The sequence below is a fragment of the Rhinatrema bivittatum genome, chromosome 6, assembly GCF_901001135.1.
Source record: "Rhinatrema bivittatum chromosome 6, aRhiBiv1.1, whole genome shotgun sequence".
Taxonomy (NCBI): domain Eukaryota; kingdom Metazoa; phylum Chordata; class Amphibia; order Gymnophiona; family Rhinatrematidae; genus Rhinatrema; species Rhinatrema bivittatum.
In genome coordinates, this window is record NC_042620.1 from 67,244,246 (window position 1) to 67,267,999 (window position 23,754).

General features: G+C 46.4%; 1 long non-coding RNA gene across 2 annotated transcripts; it reads left to right on the forward strand.

Annotated features, from left to right (window-relative positions):
- Positions 1-7,344: 7,344 nt before the first annotated feature.
- Positions 7,345-10,964, forward strand: LOC115093204. 2 transcript variants are annotated; one of them, XR_003857221.1, is made up of 3 exons: positions 7,345-7,407; positions 9,706-9,905; positions 10,740-10,964. It is a non-coding gene; the product is annotated as an uncharacterized LOC115093204 (long non-coding RNA). The 2 variants fall into 2 exon arrangements; XR_003857222.1 differs by lacking the exon at positions 7,345-7,407 and adding an exon at positions 7,465-7,554.
- The last annotated feature ends 12,790 nt before the right edge of the window (positions 10,965-23,754 follow it).

Sequence of the window (23,754 nt, forward strand, 5' to 3'; positions counted from 1 at the left end):
CTCCTGCCTGCGGCAGGTCCGAAAGGGCAGGGAATGGTCGGAGGACTGTTCAGAGACCACCATAGCGTTGGTGACCTTTCCGAGGCGTGCAGGTCTGGTGGAGATTCTGGCCCTCCAGATTCCTCGTGTCCACCCAGAGGGACTAGTATCGCAGGGGCACACATCTTGTCCCGCACCTAGGAATGCCCCCTGGCGCTCCAGTCTACAGAGCGCAACAAGTAATAGTCGAATATCCACATTACATGTAAAGGATGTCCACCGATCAACAAACCATAATAGTCTGTAGGAACACGTTGTATCCAATTCTTATTACTTCAAATGTATCAAACACTATTGGTCAATTAAAAAAAAACAAACCTTGAGGTTAATTTCTTTATTTTATTCATTAATGTTTCATACTTAAATGCTATGGACCATCATACCACCCCGCGGTTAGCAAGGTCACAATTTCACTTGTGTTTTCACCGCTCGGGGTCACTTTTAATCATTGGTCCGCAACAATCATTTTTTAGAGATGCATTTTTTCTATTTTTGTGTTTTAAAAGCAGTAAATGGTACTTCCCATGTCTTTAGGGTATTTTGGTTTCCTAGTCCAGAGTCCAGAAATGCAAGCTTAGTCAACAATAAAATGCACATCAGGAACAACAGTATTAAAGCCCTCAAACAAGCTGCTTACCCGATACTGCGATCATTTCCTTGTTCAGCATTTAGGTGCAGTCGGGTCAAAGTTGAGTCTAATTTATGTAGCTCGCACGATAGGAGACATGCTGTGATTGACAGACAATTGCTTATGTAAAAAGGACCTCACATGAACTGAATCTACTCTAACTCCTTCTTTAGCCCTTTAGGTGACACGGATTGCAATTGATATATCCACCCCTGCTCTTATTGTCTAAGACGTCTCACTCTGTCTCCGCCTCTCCAATGCAGTGCCACAATTTCCAGTATTATCCACTTTATTTCCTCAAATGTGTGATTCAACTCTTGAAAATGAGTAACAAGCAGTGCCTTTAATTTGCCAGTTTTTAAGCAGCTTTTGTGTTCTGTCAGTCTGGTAAAAATCTACGTTTCATCATTCCAACATATACTAGCTGACACGGGCAATATATTGCATATACTGCATAAAATGTTTGGCAATTAAATTCACTGGCCAATGCAATTATCTGACCCTATGGGCTTCTGATAGTAGTTTGTGTAGATTTTAGGGAACAAAAGTTACACTTAGAGCAAGATTTAGTGTCCTCTATAACTGTAGGGGGATTGTAACTGCTAGCATGCACCACGTTGTCTTTAATATTTAAACCTCTGGAGAAAGCAATTCTGAGTGGCTCTTTAAATAAAGGGTGGATTTCATGAAGCATAGTCCAGTGTTTATGAATGGTGTGATTCACTAAGGCTGATGCCGATGTATGTCTCAGTGCCAAGGTTTGTTGGTTCAATTCCCCCTTAGGTGATTTTGGCAAAAACAAATAGTCCCAATAAGCATACAATGCTTGTCAGTATGCTGATTTTACACAAGTCACGGGGTATCCTTGCTGTAGGAAATGATCTGCCTCTATTTGGCCTGGGTTTTATAGTCTGCCCGGTCTGTGCATAATCTTCTCAGTCACAAGAACTGGCTTATGGGGAGATTGGTTTTGAAGTAGTTGGATGAAAACTGTCATACTAAATCAAATTATTGTGTTCATTGGCTTTACAATAGATACTGGTTTTCAAAGACTGATCATCTTTAGTAATTAGTAAGTCTAGGTATGCTACCTGGTAGTGATGAATGTTGATGGTGAACTTAAGACATGTGTCCAGCGTGTTTAACCAGAAATGAAATTTCATAAGATCGGATTGGGGGCCGTCCCATATGATGAAGATGTCATCTATGTATCTCTTCCAACAATGCAAGTGTTGACTCCATGCACAGTCATAGATGTAAAGGGATTCAAATGCTGTAACGAAGATGTTCGCAACATCTGGAGCCATGGCAGCCCCCATGGCTGTTCCGCTAATCTGGAGATAGAACTTTCCTTCAAACATAAAGTAGTTTTTACTCATAGCCATGTTTAGCATTTCAATGATGAAATCAGTGGGTTTGCGCTGTGGTTGAGGACGTGATTTCAGTACCTCTGTAACTGCTGATATTGCTTGATCATGTGGGATGACAGTGTACAGAGATTCAATATCCATAATGACTAACAAACAATCTTGAGGTAATGTTACAGTGTCCAAGAACTGAAGAATACTGGAGGTATCTTTAACGGTGGCATGCCAATGGAACAAAGGGCTGTAGAATTTTATCAAGAAATATGGAAATGGGTTCCACGCCAACTCCTTGGCCAACACAATCTGACTTCCTGGTGGATTTATCAAGGTTTTGTGAATTTGGGGTACAAGGTACAAAACTGGTATCCTGGGATTTTTATTAATCAAATAATCACGTTCAGCGTTGGTAAGATAATCTTGCTCGTGGCTTCGCTCAACAATTTCTTTAACTTCACTCATAATATCTTGTGTGGGGTCCTCTGTCAGTTCTTGGTAGAATGTGGTATTCAATAGCTGATGGTATGTCTCATGTAAATAGGATGTTGTGCTCATAACCACCACTGTTCCTTTGTCTGCGGACTTGATAATTATGTCTTTTCTGTTCTTCAACTGGTGAAGTGCTCATGATTATGGATGAGACATGTTGAAAAACATGTGTTGTTTGGTTCCCTCAATCCTTTGAACGTCATGCAAGACCAATTCCTGAAAAGTGTTCACAGCGGCATCTTCCGGTGGGGGTGGACTCCATTTGGATTTGGGTTTAACAAGAGAAATGGTTGGATTTGGTGGACATCTAGACAAGAAAGCTTTTCGTTGGAGTTGTCTAATAAGCTTAAAGAAGTCACAGTGGAATTTAATAGGGATGTGAATCGTGTCCTCGATCGTCTTAACGATCGATTTCGGCTGGGAGGGGGAGGGAATCGTATTGTTGCCGTTTGGGGGGGTAAAATATCGTGAAAAATCGTTAAAAATCGAAAAATCGAAAAAACCGGCACATTAAAACCCCTAAAACCCACCCCCGACCCTTTAAATTAAATCCCCCACCCTCCCGAACCCCCCCCCAAATAACTTAAATAACCTGCGGGTCGTTAAAAATCGAAAATCGAAAAACCGGCACATTAAAACCCCCTAAAACCCACCCCCGACTTTAAATTAAATCCCCCACCCTCCCGAACCCCCCCCAAATAACTTAAATAACCTGCGGGTCGTTAAAAATCGAAAAATCGAAAAACCGGCACATTAAAACCCCCTAAAACCCACCCCCGACTTTAAATTAAATCCCCCACCCTCCCGAACCCCCCCCAAATAACTTAAATAACCTGCGGGTCCAGCGGCGGTCCGGAACGGCAGCGGTCCGGAACGGGCTCCTGCTCCTGAATCTTGTCGTCTTCAGCCGGCGCCATTTTCCAAAATGGCGCCGAAAAATGGCGGCGGCCATAGACGAAAAAGATTGGACGGCAGGAGGTCCTTCCGGACCCCCGCTGGACTTTTGGCAAGTCTCGTGGGGGTCAGGAGGCCCCCCACAAGCTGGCCAAAAGTTCCTGGAGGTCCAGCAGGGGTCAGGGAGCGATTTCCCGCCGCGAATCGTTTTCGTACGGAAAATGGCGCCGGCAGGAGATCGACTGCAGGAGGTCGTTCAGCGAGGCGCCGGAACCCTCGCTGAACGACCTCCTGCAGTCGATCTCCTGCCGGCGCCATTTTCCGTACGAAAACGATTCGCGGCGGGAAATCACTCCCTGACCCCCGCTGGACCTCCAGGAACTTTTGGCCAGCTTGTGGGGGGCCTCCTGACCCCCACGAGACTTGCCAAAAGTCCAGCGGGGGTCCGGAAGGACCTCCTGCCGTCCAATCTTTTCGTCTATGGCCGCCGCCATTTTTCGGCGCCATTTTGGAAAATGGCGCCGGCTGAAGACGACAAGATTCAGGAGCAGGAGCCCGTTCCGGACCGCTGCCGTTCCGGACCGCCGCTGGACCCGCAGGTTATTTAAGTTATTGGGGGGGGGTTCGGGAGGGTGGGGGATTTAATTTAAAGGGTCGGGGGTGGGTTTTAGGGGGTTTTAGTGTGCCGGCTCACGATTCTAACGATTTATAACGATAAATCGTTAGAATCTGTATTGTATTGTGTTCCATAACGGTTTAAGACGATATTAAAATTATCGGACGATAATTTTAATCGTCCTAAAATGATTCACATCCCTAGAATTTAAATGGATCATGCTTTTGTGTGGGGACATAGTTCAACCCTTTGTTTAACACAAGTTCCTCAGTCAGGGTTAGCACACACCCTGAAATATTAATCACCACTGAGGATATATTGGGTCCCTCCATAAGGCTTATGGTGAAAAATTGTTTGCTGGAAACTGTGACTGGATCCCAGCTGACCCCATTACACATTCTTGTAGTTCCTCATTCCCCGCCGCCTTCCTCATGTGTTTTGGCCCCTGTATGGAGGCTGTCGGGTTTGATCCCCCAATGTCGGCTCTTCGTCGCTACCCAATGAGCTGTCAGAGAAATTGAAAGTAACATATCTGGGTTTCTTATCAGACTGGTCAGGATTAAGCCAGTGGTAAATTGTAGAGTTATGCAGAGGGATGCCATACGTTGCATTCGGAATTCGGATTCATTGGGGGCAGATATGGTGCATTCGGCCGTATGGCGCCCCGATATGTTGATATTTGATTCCTATTTGTTTCCCTGCTAAAAATAAATTAACAACAACCCCCCACCCTCCTGACCCCCCCAAGACTTACCAAAACTCCCTGGTGGTCCAGCGGGGGGGCTGGGAGCCATCCCCTGCACTCACACCCTCGGTGCCAGTTTCAAAATGGCGCCGATAGCCTTTGACCTACTATGTCACAGGAGCTACCGGTGCCATTGGTCAGCCCCTGTCATATGGCCATCGGCACGATCTTGAACAGGAAGGTACAGACCCGTCTTCAGAAAATAATAACTCGCTTTGAATTGCATCGCTAAGTTGGTCATGTCTAAAGATATAAACGTTGTCCCATTGAGTTTCTGCCTTTTTTCCAGACCAAAATTAGTGAAATACCCACATTACATGTAAAGGTTGTCCATCGATCAATGAACAATAATTGTTTGTAGGAACACGTTGTATCCAATACTTATTACTTGAAATGTATCAAACAGTTTTGGTGAATTAAAAAAAAAACCATGAGTTTAATTTCTTTATTTTATTCATTAATGTTTCATACTTAAACGCTATGGACCATCATACAACCCCACAGTTAACAAGATCACAAATTTCACTTGTGTTTCCACCGCTCGGGGGTCACTTTTAATCATTGGTCTGCAACAATCATTTTTTAGAGATATGTTTTTTTCTTTTTTTGTGTTTTAAAAGCAGTAAATGGCACTTGTCTTTAGGGTATTTTGGTATCTTAGTCATGGGGGGGAGGGGGGATTTTTTTTTATAATTTAATATTATATTTCAGTCCAACAAACCAAACCAAATAAAACATTAAAGAAACTTAATCCTGAAATCCCACATAATGAAAAAAAAAAAAGAAGAAAATCTTGCTTCTGGGCATTCCTGTACCAAATCTCTAACACACCTACATAGCCGATCATAAAATTCTAGGTTTCTGTTGAACTTTGGCACACAAAAAGCTAGTTTCCAAAATTCTTTTGACATTTTAATCTGAAATATAAGTGCCTAAGCTTTGACTAGGATTTTAAAAATATAGCAGATACTGTATATTCCATATATAGTTTAATTTTTGATGGACTATGGAGTATCTGTGGTATGACCACTAATTTAAAAAGTAGACTAGTGTTTAATATTTTATACAACTTACTGATCAATGGGTATCATAGGGCCATTGTCTTCAATCTAAATTACAAAGCCCTGATGAAATACTTTGCAGAAGGAAAAGTCTTTACTTTTGACATCTCTAAAATTGCATTATCTTGAAGATATGTATATACAGTACTCATTAACAATATAATAAAGCTGTTAGAGAATCATTAGATCTGTTTAGAGTATATGCAGAAACAAGGTATGCATAATTTATATTAATTTATATTAAGAAAAGAGACATTTATTGGACCATATGAGAACATGATTTGATAGCATATTTCAGTAAGTAAGCTCTTTTTCTCAATTTACATGAACCTAGATAAAATGCAAGTTTTATTGGAGAAGAAAAAGCTGTTTCTATTTTTTGCTGGACAATATAATATACGAGTAAGGGGTGAGAAATGAAGACGTCTTAAAGCTGGCCAGCAACTAGCTCTCCTTTAGAAATTTCTCCATTAGTACATTGGTAGTGTTTGGCTTAGAGCCAGTAAATTGCAAGATTAAATCCCAAGAGTGCCTGACTGGAAAAAATAGTCTGACGTGAAACAGTGAATGTAAAAACCTCATAGGATAAAAGCAAAGCACATAAGAAACATCCTGGAAATACGATAGTTTATTTCACATAATTTATTTCAGGTGCAAAAAATCAATTATTTGCTGAATTTTTAGACTGGATGAAAACTACCTATATGTACTAACCTGTTTATTACAATGACGAGGTGGCTGGGCCAAATTCTATTTGCTGTAACAATGGTACCAGGCCCAGCCTTTAATCATTTCCTGACCCGACGAGTTGTTGCTGGGATTGAGGTGAGATGATTGTGGCCAATGGTCCCTGGACCAGTGCAAGAGTATTTGGTACCCTAACTGAACCTTCTGTCATGCATAATCCTACCCCAACTTACTTATTGTGGGAGCTACAGCAAAATGTTCCCTTCTTTGGAGTTATTGGCTCTGGCATAACAACCCTCTGGGCCTCCTGCTGGTAGCATTTTGACTCTCCCCAGATTTTGGCAGACTAGACAACCACCTAATTTGCCTAATGGAAGCAGCAGCCCTGAACAGTCCCTGCACTGGCCATATCAAGAGATGGGAAAATCCCGGTCATTGGTTGGATATTTTGCCATGCGAGGGGTTGGACAGGGATAAAAGGAGGAATAGAATAACATTCTTCCTCCTTTGCTATCTCTGAGGCAGAATTTAATATTTCCACCCACAATCTTATTATCATTTGATGTATAGTTAAGATTTCTGCTTGATTTTCATGTTACAATTTGAAAGAGGGTCACGATACCCAAATCATAACTGGGGTCAGGGCAGTGTGAATCCAAATTTTCCAACTGTTGGCAGACAGCACAGGGAAACCCTGGTGAGCGGTCAGTGAAACTGGGGGCTGTTGGACCAGATGACAGCAATAAATAAAATGACTGGTGGCTGTTGCACTGAATGATAGTGATGTAGGTATGAGCATCACAATTAATTGTACACATCATGGGTAGCTCTGCTAGTGTGGCAGGGTGAAATGATTGCAGTGTTTCACTGGATAATTCCTGAAGGTTAAGCTGCTCTTAACACTAGTCAATGGGCTAACTGTGGCTGTTGGTTTTTTTTTTTTTTTATGTATCATTGGCTCAGATCAAGTATAGTTGCATATTTGTATATTTTAAAAGACTTGTGGCCCTTCATATCCATATTATATATCTGTATGTATCTATTGAACAATAATGGTTTTGGAAGGCTTTATGAAGGAGGGTGTGTGTGAGTAGATTAGGCAGTCCTGGGTGCCTATGTTATTACTGTTGAGAGTGGCCTCACAGGCCTTGCATTCTGTTGAGAACGGTGTTTTTCGTGTGCCCATGGGCCTCAGCCCGACCCAGACCTTCAGGACCGAGCCAAGGGTTGAGGGTGGCTCTGCATGGCTGAACAATCTTGCCCTCGACCAGGCCGGCAAGCTCCCATGGCCAACATCAGAGGATGATGGAAGTTGAATGGTCCTCCGACCATTCCAGGCCCTTTCGGACCTGCTGCGAGCAGCATGGAGCAGCAGGCCTGGCCTGAGGTTGAAGGCAGTCGGACCTTGAAATGTAGACATGAAGATTGATGCGACGGCATCACATGGCACGAAGACCTGGGTTGATGCAACGGCATCCATGGACGAAGACTCGGGGTTGATGCAATGGCATCCTTGGCAAAGACACATGGCTGATGCAATGGCATCCATGGCGAGGACACATGGCTGATGCAACGGCATCCATGGCGAAGACACTTGACATCCACATAGACAACACAAGGCATGGAAAATGACACTGTCTCTCAGGGCGCCCTACTCAGGCCACCCGCGGGATTGAGTCGCGGACTACCCTGTCCCAGTACATGCCCTACACAGCCCCCAGAGGCTGGTCACGGACCACGATGGGAGCAGGACAGCACAGGAACACACAACCAGGACTTGATGGCTCAGGAGCACAGGACAATCATCCACCAGCAGGCTAGTCCACTCAGGAGAACTGCATCTGAGGACCCCCGGCCTACCGGACCAGAAGGCTCGAGAGCATTAAAGGCGAGACGTAGGAAGGAAAATCATGGAAGGCAGGAACACCAGGACGTAGAGGATCAAGACACCTGGACGAGGACCTCAGGCACGAAGACATAACATGGTGTGACGAGAAGACAGCACGATGAGGAGCTCCACGAGACAAGAAGACCTTACACAGGCTCCTGCCTGCCAGGCAGGAGCCTCCAGAGCGAACACTCCATGACGATGCAAGGCCAGGAACAACAGACGGAGCAGCCCTTTATAGGGCTGGTACAGGAAACAGTCAGCAAGGTGGGGCCAAGACACATCCTGTGTCTGGCCCCACCAGAAGAAGGGCCCCACCTGAAGAAGGGCGTGCGCCGGCGCCTAAGGAGAGTGCAGGAGCTGTGCAGGACCGCGGACAGCGGCCTGCACCGACATAGATACGTAAGAAAAGGCAGGGCTGGCCTGGTACGCAGGCCCGATGTCGGCAGCGGCTCCAGCCGCTGCAGGAGGCTCCGGGGGCGGCTCCAGCCGCTACTCCAGCCCGGGGCTGCGGCCTTAGCGCCGCGAAGAAGAAGTCAGCGTCGGGGGCGGTCCCAGCCCCGAAGAAGGCCGCGGCTCTGGCCGCGGAAGCCAGGACAATGCAGGGCAGCCTCCGGGCCGCATCGGCAAGCCGATGGCGGCGTCCTGCCGCATCGGCGAAGAAAAAACAACGCGGGGGAACCCACGGGCAGAGTGATTCATAACAATTACAGTCTATTGAAATTAGCTATACTTTTCTATGCCTTATTTTCAGTCAAGCTTAGCTGATACTTAAATTTAGCTATGTTTTAATCTATTTTTGCATTATTTTACTGATCACTTTTTGTATAATGACCTTTCTTAAAAATCCATAGTATTTCTTGCCTTGCTTTCTTACAAAGGAAAACCAGGTCTAGTAGGTCACAATACATTTATAAAGTATAAACACCAAGTCATTTTGCCAAATCTATATTACTGTCTAATAGAAGCATTTCTTGCTCTCTGTCAGCAGGATTCTGTACATGAAGAACACACTAAAACTGTTGTTTTTGATAGTATATAAATACATAGATTTTCCTTGAATAAGTTCTTTATAAGGGAATTAATCTATTACTATACCTGATATAATAACTAAATCATTAAGATATGTCTTGGAGCTTTTACGAAGTAAATCTTCCATAACTTGTAACAGTGCTAATCGTAAGAAGGTTATACGGTGAGTTTGCCTGAAGCAAAGTTAAGTGGGTAGATTAGGCATCATAAATCAAGGGTTCTTGTAGATTTTCTTTCACTTACTGCTCTTTCTCTCTTCCAGTTCAGACAAGTCATAATTACACATCAGTGGGTACTGAGGAAGGAGGAATGAACTACAACATAACGCACAATAAACCCTGTCATATAAAAGCAAACCAGATAAAATAACGGTGGCAATACTCTATTTCACAACATCACACTGAAGAATTATACCATGCTGTTGTGCAACATTACGATTAATCAAAAGCTCATCCAAAATTGGTAGGCCAAGGCAAAGCTCTGCAGATTTATATTTACCATTAAAGTATATTTCTCTTTTTTATTATTCTGAGTATGGACAGAATTTGAGGAGACAGAATGATGTGTTTTGTCAAATTGTGGTGTTTTCTAACTGAAACACAGGAGTGTTTAAAACTCCAGTCATAAACCTGGCCTTCTGCCTATCCACTCATCATCTGTCTCTCAATGCAACCTCAGTAGACATGTGTGAACTGTTAAAAGAGAAGCAAATCCTCCAGTAAACCCACAAGAAATCTGACGGTTTGTCATTATTCGTTTAAAACAGAAATAAAAGTGGAGTCCTCAAAGTCATGGAATCTGATTGAGAGCATGTGTGGATCTGCCAAATCTGAAGGTCTGCAACAAGCAGATTTGATTTGGATTCCTGCAATGTGGTGAATCCTTGATCAATCTGTATTGAATCTAGTTGAATTTCTCTTACTAATTCTAGAACATTTCTGCAGATAAAAGTTTTCTTAAATCCTATTAATTTGATACAAATGGAAAATCTGCTTCAATTTTGATCTGAATTATTTTTGAAATCTCTAATACTGATTTCTGAAATGCACTGCCCTGATTCCAGTTCGTTCTTAATGCTGGTATCAGAGCATTGCCTTAAGCCTAACTTTTCTTGTTTAAAGAGACAAATATAATTATGTACTAATGATGAAATGTAATGTAATGGATATTAATTTACGAAGAACATCAGAGGGAGAACAAGCAAGGAAAAAGTGTGGTTATAAGAGTGATTGCAAGTACTTGATATTTGTTTTCTTTTCTTTCTTTCTTTTACTTTTTTTGTTTTCTGTTTTACAGATGGAGCTTGGATGTGCTGCTGCTGCTGCACATCAAAATGAAAGTCATCCTTCCCAACTCTTTAAGCTGCAAATGAAGGCTTTTTGACAAGACTTTAATTCAGATATGTTAGTGATAGGGGGAAGTGCAAAAATGGCATTGTGAGTCCTAGAGGTGGAGAAATATTGAGAGGTGGATGAGGAAAAAGCAAAATGACGTAACAGATATTTCTGTTTGGTGTTCACTGTGGAAAGGTTAGAACCACATTAAAAAAAAAAAAAAACAACACAGATTTCAAGTGATGAAAACTTAAATTGCTTTTCAGAAAAATGTATTCATCAGGAGCTAACTAAACAAAGCAGATAAAGTAATGGGGCCAAATGGGAATCATCCAAGGGTATAAAGGGATCTTAGAGAAGTTCTGGCAGCAACACTGGCTGACCTTTTCAGTGCTCCTTTAGAGTTAGGAGACAGGCGGATGTGGTTCCTATTCACAAAAGTGGAAGAGATTAGGAGGCTGGGAACTACAAGCTGGTTAGTCTGATTACTGTGGTAATGGAATTGCTGTTAAAGAGGACAGTTAGATTGCAAGATCCAAGGCAGTATGGATTTTACCAGAGGTAAGTTCTGTCAGACACAGCATATCAAATTTTTTGGCATAGTGAGAGAGCTGGATCAGGGTTGAATGCTAGATGTGCTGTATTTGGATTTCATTAGACCTTTCACATGGTTCTGCATAGGCATAGGGATGTGCATTCTTTTTTCATGAATTAGACAATGTGACCGATATTGTCTAATTAGTCATGATTCGGTAGCGCCAATATATGAAGCGGTTTTTGCTGAAATTTTGGCAAATTTTGTAATTTGTGTTAGTGCGCACTAATGGAGTTACTGTGTACTGCATATCTCTTAGTGCGCAGTAATACCAATTAGTGCACACTTTTTTGTAGCTAACAAACTCATCTGAATTGATACTTTTAAATTTTTAAGTAGCCTTTTTTAGTGCACACTAATATTAGTTACAACACACCTACTACATACTTACGGGTAGATTTTCAAAGGGGTACGTGCGTAGGATACGCGCGTACCCCCCGAAAACCTACCCCAACCCTCCCCTGCGCGTGCCGAGCCTATTTTGGATAGGCTCGGTGGCGCGTGCAAGCCCCGGGATGTGCGTAAGTCCCGGGGCTTGAATGGAGGGGCGTGTCGGGGTGTGTGTCGGGGGGCGTGCCACGAGAGATGCAGCGTTTAGGGGGTGGCGCCGCGGGCATGGTTTCAGTCTGGGGGCGTTCCGGGGGCATGGCTGTGGCCTCTGGACCAGCCCCCGGGACCGGAACACGGAGCGGGGCAGCCGACCGGCGCGCGCAAAGTTACGCCTGCTTCCAGCAGGCGAAACTTTGCCGACAAAGGTAGGGGGGGGGTTAGATAGGGCCGGGGGGTGGGTTAGGTAGGGGAAGGGAAGGTGCGGGCGGATGGAAGGAAAGTTCCCTCTGAACCGGCCCTTAGTGCGCTGTAAGTTCTATTAGGGCGCACTAACTAACCTGTTACTGTGCAATAACGGGCCTTAATGCGCATTAACTTCTAGCTAATGTGCACTATCTCATTCGGTGCACTGCGCACTAATGCGGAGATAGTGCGCACTTACTGATTGTTAGTGCGCAGTAAAGCTCATTAGTGCGCACTAATGCACTTCATCAAAAATTGCCGAAAAAAAATCCAAACTGTGGGAAACCTAAATTTTCCATGGAGTGCCTGATCCAAAGCCCAAACCAATATATTTAAATGAAGCACATCTCTAATAGGCAACATATAAATAAATTGAATGCCCTTGAAATGGTCCCTAAAGTGACTTACTGTGTTAGAAACTGTTGGGTGGGAGGTGAGAAAGGGTGGTGGAAAATGGAATTCATTCTGAGGACAGGGTGTTAATAGCAGTGTCCTGTTGGGAATGGTCCTGGGACCACTTCTTTTCAGCATTTTCATGAGTGACATTGTGGAAGGTTTGCCAGAAAAGATTTGTATTTTTGCTGATAATATCAAAATCTGAAAGAAGATAGACAGCCTGAAGGGATCTAGCGAAGCTCGAGTAATGATCTAGTATATGGCAGCTAAGATTTGATGCTTAAAAATGCAATGTTCTGCATATAGACTGCAAAAATCAAATTAAGAGGTATGGGCTATGTGGCTTCAGTCCAGGCTCCTGGATTGCCCTATCATGTGACAGTGGCAAGGTCAGGTCAGCACCATTTTCCAAAATGTCACTGACCAGGCCAGAAGATAGTGGGTGCTGTGGGCCCTTTTCCTTTGCTGATATGTCTATTTTGAAATAATGGGGGCTGGGGCTGGGGCTGGGGGGTCCACCTGGCCACTACTGTAATTTTTTTATTTTTGGCATGTGGAGGGTGAGGTGGGTTGAGGGGGGGGGCCCTAATGGCCTAATTTTCTATTGGAAAGAGAGTGCATAAAATGTTGGGGGGGCCCTACTAGTCTAATTTTCTATCGGAAAAGTGTGTGCAGGAATGTGTAGTTATTTGGGAGGGGTTTTTGATAACTATGGAGCTGGGTGGCTGGGGAGATATTATTGCATGGCCACTTTGCTGGCTCTGAGGTGAGGGGGAGGCTAATATGACTCTCCTACACTGATTTTTGGAGTCATTCTAGGGGGTGCTGTGTTGGGCTGCAACATTCTTTAAGTCTATAGTGGCAGGATCATCGTGATCTGCTTTAGGGTCTCAGGGCTCCCACAGTAGTTTAATGATTTTCAGAAAGGTGTAGATAAAATTACGTGGCTGAAAATTTGTAAGTCAGCCATGTTATTTCATTAACATAAGATTTTGTAAGCATAAGCTGATTTGCATAGATTTGAAGAATGCATGCATGAAAATGTCATGTAAAGCATCTTATTGTAATAGGAGTGAGTTTCTGGCCCCAAAATTGCATGTTATTGCCACAATAGAGCTATATCATGTGTTGCTATCCCGGTCACCAGGCTAGCGACCGGGCTCTTACCTCCGTGCCGGGGCCATTTGATTCGCCGCGCTCCGCTCCAGTTTCAGGCCTGCTCGGCCGCGTGGCAGCGGCGTCTCCCTCGTGGAGACGCCGGCGAGGCCGATGCTGACTCCTCCCCCCTGCCGGGTACGCGCGCGCGCGAAGGGACGGCTCTTGTAGGTCCAGCACCCGGAAGTGCTGAACCGCCCCCTTCTCTGACGTCTGAGCCAGCTGGGTATTTAAGGCAGCTTCAGTCTCTGCTACCTTGCCTTGCAACGAGGTCGCTCCTGTGAGTACTTAGTTGCTTCCTGGATCCAGCTGACTCCATTCCTGCTTGTTCCGGTCCTTGTTCCTGTGTTTCCTGCCGTGCCTAGTTCCTGCTTGTTCCTGTGACTGTTCCTGTGCTTCCTGCCTTGTTTCATCCCTGCTTGTTCCAGTTCCGCTCCTTGGATCCACTCCTGCTTTTCCTGTTTCTCGTCTGCCGCCAGCTTTGACCACCGGACTTCAACTCGACTCTTCTCGTCTGCCGCCAGCTTTGACCACCGGACTTCAACTCGACTCTTCTCGTCTGCAGCCAGCTTTGATCATCGGACCTCTGCTCGACTCTTCTCGTCTGCCGCCAGCTTTGACCACCGGACTTCAACTCGACTCTTCTCGTCTGCCGCCAGCTTTGACCATCGGACCTCTGCTCGACTCTTCTCGTCTGCCGCCAGCCTTGATCACCGGACCTCCTAAGTCCCAGCGACCCGGACCCCTACGGGCTCCTCCTGGGGGGGTCTCGGGTTTCCAGGGTGAACACTCCTTCCTCCACGCCAGATCCTTGCTGCCTCCCGGCTCCTTTTCCATCGTCTGGACTCCTCTGTTCAGACAGCCGGGCCAAGGGTTCACTAAAACAAACTCTCTTTCACAACAGTTTGCAAGGCCATGGACCCGGCGGAGACTCCCGGTCTGCAGGCCATCCCGGGAATGGCCCAAAGAATCCAGCAGCAGCAGCAATGTATAGAGGTCTTGGCTGCCACTGTGGATCGACTGGCGAGTCGTGTGGACGCTCAGCCTCTGGACGTAGTGGTATGACCTCCGCTTCCAGCACCGGTACCTCACCCGTCCATACAGACCCAACTTCCGGCTCCGACGCGTTACTCTGGGGACGCCAAGACTTGTAGGGCCTTCTTGAATCAGTGCTTCATTCGTTTTACTTTACTGCCGGGACAATTTCCTTCCGATGCTGTCAAAGTGGCCTACATTTTGTCCCTGCTGGACGGAAAGGCCATGATCTGGGCCTCGCCTCTATGGGAACACCAGGATGCCTTACTCCAAGATCTGCAAAGGTTCGTGGATCATTTCAAACAAACGTTTGATAAACCAGCACGCCAGACTACCGCTACTACGGAAATTTTGCAGTTAAGGCAGGGGTCACGCTCGTTAGCGGACTACGCTATTGAATTTCGCACCCTAGCCATGGAGCTGGGGTGGCAAGACGACTGCTTGCGAGGCATATTCTTGGAGGGTCTCGCAAGTCGTATAAAGGACGAACTGATGACACGGGATATTCCCACTACCTTGAATGAGGTGATAGATTTGGCTGGGAGAATCGATCGGCGGCTACAACAGCGAGCTAAGGAGGGTCGTCCGCCTCGACGACCGGTTTCCCTGGCGCCCACCTTTTCAAGGTCTCTCTCCGCTCCTCACAAACCACAGTCTACTCCCACTCACAATTCTTCTGAAGAACCCATGCAAATTGGGCGAACACCGTTAACCGAGGAAGAGAGGAGGCGACGGCGCACCCTTGGATTATGCCTGTACTGTGGTACCAAGGGTCACTTGCTGGCTCAGTGCCCCGTAAGGCCGGAAAACGCCTGAACCTAGGGAAGAGGGAGGAGATCTCTCTAGGTTGTTTTAATCCTGCTCCTCAATGTACGGTACCTGTCACCCTGGAGTACCCAGGAGGTTCCTTCCAGACTCTAGCCTTTATCGATTCAGGAGCTGGAGGAAATTTTATTTTAAAGGACTTGGTATGTCAACTGGGGCTTCCTACAATACCCCGGAAGCCTCCGCTCTGAGTCACCTCTATCCAAGGAACTCCTTTATCAGGAGACATCTCTGAGATCACCGAACCTATCACGCTTCAGACTGGAATACTCCATACCGAAAGACTCTCTTTTATGCTACTGGAAAAATCGGTGCACCCTATAGTATTAGGTCTTCCCTGGTTACAACTACATGCTCCGATTATTCACTGGGACTCTCTCCAAATCGCTCAGTGGAGCTCCTATTGCTTTCAGAACTGCTTGAAAGTGCCTTTGAAACCAACTCTTCCACTCTGCCAGACTCTCTTGGAACTGCCAGCTCATTACCAGAGTTTCGCGGATGTATTCTCTAAACAGAGGGCAGAGCTTCTTCCAGCTCATCATCCGTTCGATTGTGCCATTGACCTGCTTCCAAATTCAATTCCTCCGCGAGGCAGGGTTTATCCCTTGTCTATACCCGAGACGCGAGCAATGTCGGAATATGTCTCTGAAAATCTGGCTAAGGGTTTTATTCGGCCATCTCACTCCCCAGCCGGGGCAGGTTTCTTCTTCGTGGCCAAAAAGGATGGCACCCTCAGGCCATGTATTGATTACCGAGGATTGAATACCATCACCAAGAAGGATCGGTACCCACTTCCTCTTATTTCTGAACTGTTGGACAGAGTTCAGGGCGCTAAACTTTTCACGAAACTTGACCTACGTGGAGCCTACAATCTCATTCGTATTCGTCCCGGGGACGAGTGGAAGACAGCCTTCAACACCCGGGACGGTCATTACAAATACCTTGTAATGCCGTTCGGGCTTTGTAACGCCCCAGCTGTCTTCCAAAACCTTATGAATGAGGTACTGCGAGAAATGCTCCACTCATTTGTCATCGTTTATCTCGACGACGTCTTGATCTACTCTCCAGATCTCACCTCGCATCGCCGTCACGTCAAACGCGTCTTGCACGCCTTAAGAGACAATCATTTATATGCCAAACTAGAAAAGTGCCAGTTTGAGTGCGAGACACTTCCTTTCTTGGGATACATCATCTCCTCCTCTGGCTTTCGAATGGACCCAGAGAAGGTTGCAGCTATCGCTAAATGGCCTCAGCCAGTGGGCTTAAAGGCTCTTCAACGATTTCTTAGTTTTGCCAACTTTTACAGACACTTTATACCACATTATTCCCAAAAGGTGGCTCCGCTCACGGCGCTTACTCGCAAGGGCGCTAACACTCATGCTTGGTCTGCTTCCGCTTGCCTCGCCTTTGAAGAATTAAAGAAGGCCTTTTTACATGACTCTTGCTTGCGCCATCCAGATCCACAGCGCCCTTTCATTGTTGAAGTTGACGCTTCCACTCAGGCAGTAGGGGCCGTCCTCAGTCAGCACGATGCTTCAGGCAAGCTGATGCCTTGCTCTTACTTTTCAAAGAAATTCTCGCCTGCGGAGTGCAATTACGGCATCAGCGACAAAGAACTCCTCGCTATTAAGCTCGCTTTTGAAGAATGGAGACAATGGCTTGAGGGGGCCAACCACCCGGTGACCGTGTATACGGATCATAAAAACTTACAGTACTTGGCTCAAGCTCAACGGTTGAATCCTCGTCAAGCAAGGTGGTCATTGTTCTTCAGTCGCTTCAATTTCATCCTTAAGTATCACCCTGCTGAAAAGAATGTTCGAGCAGATGCTCTATCCCGTACTACTCAACCTGAGGAAGAGGAGTCTCTGCAGCACATAGTGGATCCCGCAAGTATTCAATTAAATCTCACTCCGCTAGATCCTCCTTCTAAGACCCCGGTGCCTTTAAGGCTTTGTAAGAAGGTTCTCTGTTGGGGTCATGATTCCTTCACTGGAGGGCACGCAGGAGTACAACGGACACTAGACCTTATAGCCCGCTTCTATTGGTGGCCTGGACTACGCAGGGATGTTTCTCTTTATGTTAGCTCCTGTCCCACCTGCGCGCTACAAAAACCGTTAGCAGGTCCCCGTAGGGGGTTGTTACAACCATTACCAGTTCCCATGGAACCGTGGACGCATATTGCTACAGACTTTGTGGTAGAACTTCCACCTTCTCAAGGCAAGACTGTGGTCTGGGTTACGGTGGACCGGTTTTCTAAAATGGCCCACTTTGTGCCTTTACCCAAACTTCCCTCTGCTACAGAATTAGCTTTGTTGTTTGTTCATCATATATTCTGCATTCATGGTTTGCCTCTTGATATAGTCTCCGACCGGGGACCTCAGTTCACCGCTAGATATTGGAGAGCTTTATGCAAAAAATTCAAAGTACAATTAAGTTTCTCTACTGCATTCCATCCACAAAGCAACAGCCAAACAGAACGCATGAACCGTTCATTGAAGACATTCCTGAGAACGTTTATCAACCACAAGAAAGACAATTGGGTGGATCTTCTACCTTGGGCAGAATTCGCCTACAACAATCAGGTGCACGCCGCAACCGGAAGATCTCCCTTTCAGATTGTATACGGCAAGCAGCTTAAACCACCCTTGCCGCTACCAGTACCAGTCTCCTCCCCTGCCGCCCAGGCAACCGCGAACCAACTGGGTAGGCTTTGGAGTTCTACACAGCACCGGCTCCAAAGGGTGGCACTCTCGTCTAAACGATTTGCCGACCGGCATTGAAAGGCAGCACCACAGTTCCTTCCAGGGGACAGAGTCTGGCTCAGCACTAGACACCTTCATCTCCAACAACCCTCGAAAAAGTTGGCACCCAAGTTCTGCGGACCTTTCCGCGTTGCGGAGAGAGTGGGCATGGTATCTTACTGGTTACGACTGCCCACTTCCCTGCATATCCACAACGTTTTTCACGTGTCCCTACTGAAGCCAGTTATACTTTCTAAATTTCACCCTAGGCCTCATGAGTCCTCTCCAGCACCCACAGCAGAAGATCCCACCTTTCAAGTACGAGAGGTACTTGACACTCGTTTTGTTAACAGACACTGGGAATATTTGCTAGCATGGGAGGGGTGTGGCGACGAAGACAATACTTGGGAACCAGCTCGTAACATCTTAGATAAATCTCTTCTGCGTCAGTTCCACCTGGACCACCCTGATAAGCCTGGTCCTTTAAAGAGGGGGCCTAAGAGGGGGGGTACTGTTGCTATCCCGGTCGCCAGGCTAGCGACCGGGCTCTTACCTCCGTGCCGGGGCCATTTGATTCGCCGCGCTCCGCTCCAGTTTCAGGCCTGCTCGGCCGCGTGGCAGAGGCGTCTCCCTCGTGGAGACGCCGGCGAGGCCGATGCTGACTCCTCCCCCCTGCCGGGTACGCGCGCGCGCGAAGGGACGGCTCTTGTAGGTCCAGCACCTGGAAGTGCTGAACCGCCCCCTTCTCTGACGTCTGAGCCGGCTGGGTATTTAAGGCAGCTTCAGTCTCTGCTACCTTGCCTTGCAACGAGGTCGCTCCTGTGAGTACTTAGTTGCTTCCTGGATCCAGCTGACTCCATTCCTGCTTGTTCCGGTCCTTGTTCCTGTGTTTCCTGCCGTGCCTAGTTCCTGCTTGTTCCTGTGACTGTTCCTGTGCTTCCTGCCTTGTTTCATCCCTGCTTGTTCCAGTTCCGCTCCTTGGATCCACTCCTGCTTTTCCTGTTTCTCGTCTGCCGCCAGCTTTGACCACCGGACTTCAACTCGACTCTTCTCATCTGCCGCCAGCTTTGACCACCGGACTTCAACTCGACTCTTCTCGTCTGCCGCCAGCTTTGATCATCGGACCTCTGCTCGACTCTTCTCGTCTGCCGCCAGCTTTGACCACTGGACTTCAACTCGACTCTTCTCGTCTGCCACCAGCTTTGACCATCGGACCTCTGCTCGACTCTTCTCGTCTGCCGCCAGCCTTGATCACCGGACCTCCTAAGTCCCAGCGACCCGGACCCCTACGGGCTCCTCCTGGGGGGGGGTCTCGGGTTTCCAGGGCGAACACTCCTTCCTCCACGCCAGATCCGTGCCGCCTCCCGGCTCCTTTTCCATCGTCTGGACTCCTCTGTTCAGACAGCCGGGCCAAGGGTTCACTAAAACAAACTCTCTTTCACAACATCATGTGATATACAGGGTTTATCGCATGATATGTGCTGTTTATTGTACATTATAGCCCTATTGCATCTTGAGAAATCTTCCTATATGTTAACTGGCTAACTTTGAATATTGGAGTTAGCTGGAGAACTTTGCTGGCTAACTCAAATCATCCCAGTTATGCTCCCGGAATGCCCCTAACCAAGCCAGCTAAATTCTAGCTTGATAAATTATTTGCTAACTTGATCTGCCCTAATCCACCCACTACTCATCCACAACTTATACAGGTAACGTTTTAGCCATATAAGAGATTTATATGGCTAAGCAGCAGCCATTGAGCATAGGTGCATATTCATTAGCGGCCACTATTTAACCCAATAAGTCCCTTTTATTAGCTAGAAAACACTGAACGCGCTTTGAATATTTACCTTGATACTTTTATATCATCTGTAAATATGAACACTTCATTTGTTGCTCTCTTTTCCATATCATTAATGAATAAATAACACTAATCCACCTTTATCTATTTGGAAAATGGACAATTAAGACCTACTCTTTGTTAGGGATGTGCAGTGGAAAAAAATGTTTTGGTTCATTCATTCATTTCTTTGGCATCTCAATTTGTTTCTTTAGTATTAAAATGAAAAATAAAATTATGTGTTTTATTTGTTCATTTGAATACATTTTAAGTCAATGGGGGAAGCACTTCATTCTATTTTGGGCTCCAGGATTGTGGTTTTCTCATCAACTCTCATGAAAATTGTGGGAGAAACAACATCATAAGGGGGTAAAAACTCCAAGATACCTAGACTGTAGCAATGTGGCATCTACTAGACTGGTAGACTAACCAGTTAGCCATAGCTCTGACAGGGTGAAGCAGCCCCCACTCTGGTTGTCTATGAGGAGGTTTTTGTTCAATATATTGGAGGCGAACTCCCAAAAGTTATACTCTGGATCATATCTTTCCCAAGATATCAGCTACTCCCATTTCTTTGCTTGACATCTGATGTCCTTGATTTATTTCACTTGATAAGTAACATCTTCTTCAGAGGATACCTCTTGAGTCTCGGGTAGCTTGGAATCTGGTAGTCCCAACTGGAAGGTTACTGGGCCCACCTGGTGGGTGATAAGAAAGGGCCTGATGTAAAGGGGGTGAATTTCATAGAAGGCATCCGAAGACGAATATGATGGGTGCTAAGCCAGACCTTGTCGCCTGGCGAAAATTGTAGCGCCGGTCTACAGTGTGCATCCATGGTTCATCTGTCTCTCTCCATCTCCTTCTGCAGCATCTCTCCCCTGACCAAGTTATATCGGTTCTTCCAGAGGTCGTGGTGTAGGGGCTGGCATTGGAGGCAGAGAGAGAGGATGTTGGAACCGAGGTATGAGTGTAAATGTCTGCATGGAGGACTGAGTTAATGAGGTCATTGCTGGAGGCGATGCTCAGTCCTCCCAGCCAAATCAATCAGACCAGCCAAGGAATCAAGAAGCTCACAAGCAGCTAACTCGTCCTTAATCCTTGAAGACAGCGCCTCCAAGAAGATACTGTAGAGACTGTTCTCTCCCCAGTTCAGCTCTGTCACCATGATTTGGAATTCTAGAGCAAAGTCCATCAAGGGCCGGCTACTTTGATGTAAGTGGAGGAGGTCCAATCCTACAGTGGCCAATCAGACCAGATCATTGAATGCCAGCTTGAAACCCAGACAAACTGTTGCAGGATCTACAGAAGGGGGTTGGCTCACTCCCACAAGGGAGAGGCCCAAGCCAAGATCTTCTCATCCAACAAAAGGTAATCTTCAGCGAGTCAGTTGGAAACAGTGATGGCTGGAGTGAGAAGTGCATTAAATACTGGTTTAGGAAACCCCAGAACTGCTTCAGATTTCCTGCTTATCTGGGCACAGCTGGAAGCCTCAGCATGGATGAAGCAGGTACTGTTGGAGGGGTAGCGGTTGTGGCCAGGGAAGGAGACTCCGGTGAAACTGCCGCTGCAGGCAGGTGCTAAGCCACTCCATTGATGCTGCCATGAGCTCCAAGAACTGTTGCTGCTGCATAATCTTCTATGCTAGATCTGGAATGGCCTGCATGCCTGAAGCATCTGTCTGATCCATGGCCTCGGCAATATATTGTTGAAGTGGACCCTTGGGCTGAAGGGGATTTGGCATAAACTGAAAGGAGGAGCCCTGAAGGTCCTCACTGTTGGCAGGTGGAGCTGGCTGATGCAGAAGCAACAGGAGTTTCACCAATACCAGCCCTCATTCCCCTAGGTTGAGCCCTCAAGTGCTGAGGCCAGCTGGACTGAGGCATGTGCCTCTGTGGAGACCAGCATAGTAAAAGAAAGCGGGATCAGGTCAAGCAGCGGTCTGGGCAGTTGGCAGACAATCAAGTTCAGGCTGAGGTCAGAGGCAGACATAGTACAGTCAGGGTCAAGATCCAGGCAGAGGGTCATGCCACGTGGAGATCGGTCAACAATAATAAGCTGCTGGGTAAGAAACCAGAAGTCCAAACCAAGGAGACAAGGAACAATGAAGGATGAGGAGCCACAGGAACAAGAAGGTACACTGGGAGGCAGATGAGTAGGACTGACCAGGATGATGAGGGCTCGGGATGAAGAAACAGAAGAAAAGGAGCACAGCAGGAACCAGGAATGGACATTGGGTGAAGAACACTGAGGCAAAGCAGTACTCCAAAGAGGCAACCTATTGCCGAGGTAAGGGGAGGCAGGAGAGGTGTCCTTAAATAGTGCCAGTCTGTGATGTCATCAAGGGGCACCACGGGAGAGTTCCTGCCTCAGGCACATTAAATGCCAGCAAGTTGGGAGCATGTGCATGCTTAGGAGAGCTCCTACAGCCTTTCTGGCATTGGCAGCATGGGCTTAGTTGATCTGTGCATAGTAGCCACATCTTTGTCGGGGAAACCAGCCGAGGTGTCAAAGAACAGTGTTCCGGGATGTGGACTGAAGCACAGAGAGCCATGGAACGGACCCATGACATTCTGAATGCAACAAAATACATGAAATAAGAAATATCTTGAAAGAGCAAATCTAAGATAACATATAATCAAATAAAGAAAAAAAACAATAGTAGGAAAACAATAAATGTCATACAAATATGAAGTCCACAAATTCTTGGAGGAAGGACTTCAATAGTCAAACCAAGGTGAAAAACAATTAAATCTATAGACAAAGGAGTCTAATACATAAACTAGTTAGAAAGTCACCAAACCTCTGCGGCACAATGAACTGGATGGCACACCACTGGACTGTCTCACCTGCCCTATTGCGCAGATGGATCATGAGCATGCGTGCATTGACACAGAAGATGGTGAAGCACTGCCTGGGAAAGGTGAAGCTGATGGTGGTCTGAGTGGTCCTAACATGCAAATTGGTCATCTGGCCTGTATATAGGGGCAAAAAGACTATTTAAACCATCAAGCATCTGGTTCCCTCTGATGTTTCCCTCAGGATAGCTGTCACTCAGGATATCCTCATTTATATCAGTTAAAGTGAATGATTAGAGGTTTTGGAGCTGAAATAATCTCACATCTTCTCAAACTTTACATAGAAACATACAAATGGTGGCAGAAGAAAACAATCGGCCCATCCAGTCTGCCCAGCAAGCTCCCACACTTATTTCCTAGGGATGTGAATCGGGCTTCGGACGATTGAATATATCGTACGATAATTTCAAAATCGTCAGAAATCGGGGGCTCCCCCAAAACGATAGGAAAACCCCACGATATTGTTCGTGGGGGTTCTCTTATCGTTTTGGGGGAGGGCGGGAAAAATGGCACACAAAAATAACCCCTAAACCCACCCCTACCCTTTAAAACTAATCTCTTAGCTTCCCCCACCCTCCCGACCCCCCAAAAAACTTTTTACAGGTATCTGGTGGTCCAGTGGGGGTCCCGGGAGCGATCTCCCGCTCCCGGGCCGTCGGCTGCCACTAATAAAAATGGTGCCGATAGCCTTTGCCCTTACCATGTGACAGGGTATCCGTGCCATTGGCCGGCCCCTGTCACAT